The sequence below is a fragment of the Cupressus sempervirens genome, chromosome 3 (assembly GCF_028749045.1).
Source record: "Cupressus sempervirens isolate cs-2001-9-10 chromosome 3, ASM2874904v1, whole genome shotgun sequence".
Lineage (NCBI taxonomy): Eukaryota > Viridiplantae > Streptophyta > Pinopsida > Cupressales > Cupressaceae > Cupressus > Cupressus sempervirens.
The window spans coordinates 996,303,958-996,309,033 of NC_143120.1; positions in this window are offsets into that span (position 1 = coordinate 996,303,958).

Consider the following 5,076-nt stretch of genomic DNA (forward strand, 5'->3'; position numbering starts at 1 on the left):
TGATTGTTTAAATCATGTTACAAGTGGAGAAGATAATAATGCTAAAATCTTGAAGATGTGATAAAATATAGATCAAATGCAATGGCTTGATTGAGTAATAGAGAAGAAGATTAAGAGACTTGAAGTATATTTCGAGTGATGCTAGTGTCGATCAAGTGCCAGAACAATATGAGAAGAATTAGTTTTTGCCAAACATTAGTATCAATTGAGTGACATTTTCTATCTCAAGAAAGAAATTAAATAGTGATCAAATAACTTATTGATGATTGAGTGTTAGAATATAGTGTTGGTCGAGGAACAAAATTTTAACAATTTATGAGAAATCATAATTTCTAGCTAACTAAGTTGATTTCTTGGAATATAGAAAGCATTTTGAATATATAAGTATCAATGAGTTGGATCATTTAATACCAGAAGAGGATTAGGTAAATGACCTAAGGAATTTATTCCAAGAGAAGTTTCTATAATAGAAGAAGATAAAGAAAATGGTGATCAGATTCATTGTATGTGGAAGATCTAATATAAACCCTAATATCTATAGTGATGTTTAAGAGAAAAAATATTAGAATTACCTATATAAGGAGGTATAAAGATGAACTTATAGTGTGTAAGAGATGTTCCATAAAGTGTGAAGGTTGCAATAATCATTGATGTTATTGACTAGCAAATCAAAACAGAAGGTTGAGAAGAGGTGAAGAGTGATGGCTTGAAGCATTTCCAAGTGAATAGGTGACAAGGATGAGAATGGAGGCTAGATAATGAATCAATACATGAGATTTGAACTAAGATCTATACATGCAAGGTGAGTTGTACTTGATAGATCAAAACACATTACTTTCTAACCATTATAAACACTATTTGAAATCCTTTAATGAAGGTTGATTGATTTAACAATCATATTGACCTAATAGTCATATGTAAATCCTTTAATAGGGTGACATTATAAGGGAATGTTCTGAAGTCCTCTAACAAGGTTACTCCTGACAGGGTGATTAAATCCTTTAACAAGTTTACATTTAACAGTATTTTTGGTAACCTTTAATAGGGTTGGCTCCTAACTTAGCTCACTTTAGAAGAGTGAAAATTGGTGACATGTTGGCGATGTTTTTTTTTCCAAATTAGGTTTCTATGTTAAATCCTAGTTTCAAACTTATGTAGATGTTATTTGTGATGTTTTACTGATTAATGTTTACATTCTGCAAGTCTTTTATTTTAGGAAAGCGAACTACTCCTTCATGTTACTAAAAGTTAACTATAGACACCAAGCTATGGAATGATAATATCTAAAGTTGATTAAGTATTTATTTGTTCAATTGGTGCATTTGGACCTTGGATAATTGATTCACCTTCCCCTACCCCCCTCTCAATTATTCTAAATATTCTAACAAGAATTTGTGAATGCTACCAAAGGAGTTGATGGAAAGATTAGTAATGAGGTCATGATTAGCAAGGTATTGAGAAATTTATTTCCTATTTTTTCTTTAACAGTCTTTATGCTACAAGAATAGAGATATATTCCTAGTAGTTTTGTAACCTTGGATAGTCTGTTTGGTAGACTCACTGCTTTTGAATTGTCAAATTTTGATAATTTTAATGCCATTTCTATTGAATCTACTTTCATGTCACAATTGGTTTTGCATAAGTCTAAGAAGAAGAAAGGAAAGTATGAGGCTAGTGAGATTGAATCTTCTAATGATGATCTTAAGGATATTGAAGTGTTAATGGAAAGGAGACTTCTAAGAGACAAAATAAAATTCAAAGGTAAACTCCCTATAATCTATTTTTGATGTGATAAAGTTGGTCATATTGCTACAAGATGTCCAAACAATGATGAAAAGGATGGGAGTAAAGAAAAAAAGTTGAAAGGAAGAAGATATAGAAAAGAAAAAAAATGATACAAAGACTACAAAGGAAAAGGTAAGAAGTCTTGTTACATTGTTGAAGAAAGGAGTGATGATGAAGAAGTTGTTTATATTGCTATGAAAGATGACTCTAACAAAGATGATTAAACTGCACTTATTTCATATGTGAGTAAAGGTCATATATGGATTAGTAATAGTGGTTTCTCACATCACACGAGTAGTGATAAAAGTAAGTTTGAAAACCTTGAACATTATAAAGGCGATAGTGTTAAGTTTTGTAATGATTCAAAATTTCTTGTGAAATATAAAGGATCAATAATATTGATTGATAAGATTAGATATCATAATGCTTATTGAGTTAAAGGACTTAACTAAAATTTGTTTGGTGTGGAACAGTTGAATATTTTAGGCTACAAAGTTTAATTTGAGAATAAGAAAGCTGAGATCTATAATGGTTGTGGTGAATTGATTAGAAGTGGAGATTGAACAAGAAGTAATTTGTAGTATTTAGAACTTTCTGATGATACTTGTTTGCTTGCACAATGTGTATATATGGTTATGATATAAGAGACTATTTCATATAAAATTTGACAATTTGGTAAGCATTAGTGAGATGAAGAAAGTAAGAGGGTTACCAAGATTGAAGAAACCTGATAATGTCATGTGTAAACAATGTTAGTTGGGAAAATAACAAAGCCTAGTTTCTAGAGAAAGACCTATACTTCTCATATTATTTTAGATTTGGTTCATACTAACCCTTGTGCACCTATTGGTGTGAAAATATACTATGGTGAAAAATAATTTATTCTATTTTTTGATGACTACTCTAAAATGATGACTGTGATGCTTCTTAAAGAAAAATCTAATGTATTTAGAATATTTAAGTGGCATTTGGCTAGAGCTGGGAAAGAAATAGGTAAAATATTGAAGTGTCTAAGATATGATAGAGGAGGTGAATTCATATCTAGGGAATTCAATAAATTTTGTAATGATAGAGGAATCAATAGACATATGTCTACATTAGGACCCCTCCAAAAATCGGTATAAAAGAAAGGGGGAATATATCAATCATGGAATATGCTAGGACATTTACGATGGAAAATAATGTTACACCAAAATATTAGAGAGGAATTGTAAGTACATATATTTATACCTTAAATAAAGTACAAGTCAAAAAAGGTACAAACCTTACACCTTTTGAGTTATGGTATGGTCATGTCTCTAATGGGAAATATTTCAAAGTTTTTGGTAGAAAATATTATATACTAAAAGACAATAGAAATGGTAAATTTGATACAAAAAGTGATGAAGGAATATTCTAGTATATTCCACTAAGTGAAAAGCATATAAGTATTTGAAATCTAACTCTAACAAAATTGTAGAAAGTGTAAATGTAAAACTTTATAAATATGCATAAAAGAATGAAGAGGAATGTAAGAATGAGCGTAAAGATTACAAGATTTTCACATACATTGATGAAGGTGATCCCAACACCTTATCCAAACCTAAGAAGAAATTTGTTGAGCAACATTAGCTAGTATATGTTGAGTTACAACCATAATGTGCCAAGCATCAAGAATACATGCCCAGTGTTAAGCAAAGTATGCCAAGCAACATTAGGTGATTGTTGAATAACCAGAAGAGAAAGCTAAAATATAAGAAGTGTTACCTAAAGTTAATCTACAAGATGAACCTAAAGTAGAAGAAACAATGATCCTACATTAAGAAGATATGTGAGAAGACATCATGCACTCGATCAACTCATAGGAGACAAAGACTTAGTGACAAATGTTTATTGAGTGAACTTGAGCCCAAATCAGTGAAGGATGTTTTCGATAATGAAGAAATTAAACAAAGAAAGAATAAAAAAACCAAGTTACTAGTACCTAGACCAAAGGACAAGAATGTTATTTGAACAAAGTGGGTATTTAGAAACAAGTTTAATGAGAAAGGTGAAGTAGGAAGAAACAAAGTAAGGCTAGTTTGTAAGGGATATGCACAAGAAGAAGGTATTTATCATGGGGAGAAATTTATCCCTATTGTAAGATTGGAAGGAGTGAGAACTCTACTTGCATATACTATTTACAAAGGATTCAAAGTGTACCAAATGGATGTCAAGTCTACATTTCTGAATGGAATTCTAGAAGAAAAAATCTACAGTAAACAACTTGAAGGATTTGTTAACACAAATAATAGAGATATGGTATGTAAGTTGTATAAAGAATTTTATGGATTGAAATAATCCCCTAGAGCTTGGTATGAAAGGTTGCACACATATTTGGAAATAATTGCTTTTGCAAGAAGAAATAAAAGTGGAAATCTATACTTGAAGATATAATCTAACAAAGAGACAATACAAGTTGAGATATTTTTTGATGATATGATATTTGGAGGAATTGATACATTGTGCAAGTCATTTATAGATGAAATGAAGCAAGAGTTTGAGATGTCAATGTTTGGAGAGAACAATTTTTTTTGGCTTTGAAGTGTATCAAATGAAGAAAGTGTTAGGATTAACCACAAACAAAAAAAATTACATGCAAATATAACCAATATTAGAAAATAATAAATAGCATAGAAAGAGAACACATGACACAAAGATTTAATGTGGTTCACCCAATTCTTGGGCTACATCCACCAACAACAAGTCCAATATTATTATTATCCATTGATTACAATCCATAATTCATTATAGCTCAATACTACTACAAGAAGCTACAATATCATCATTCATTATGAAGTCCCTAACCCTAATGTAATGCCTTGCCAAGGGATCCAAAGAATTAACCTAAAATTTCACTAAGTTTGGTAGCATTTTTTTTTTTCATGAAAGTAAATATCACATATAACTTATGCACAGTAATAGAAGCAATAGCAATGTCCATCTGAAAGTAAACATAACATACATAACAGATTACATTCTTTAAAGATCCCTTAACGTAGAATTACATCCAAGTCAACTAGCATTATTGAATCCATCTAATATAAGAATCACATGAAATAATGATGATAAGTCCAATTTTTATACATTACATTACAAATGCTCAATCATCCACTATACATGTTACAGGGTATGAAAAGCTTAAAAGAATATACATATGTAGAATAAGGTACATCATCTAATCCATGATACATCAAAGTAAAGATAATCACATGATATACATGATACATCATCATAGAAGATATATACATCCATCATAAAGATCAAACATAA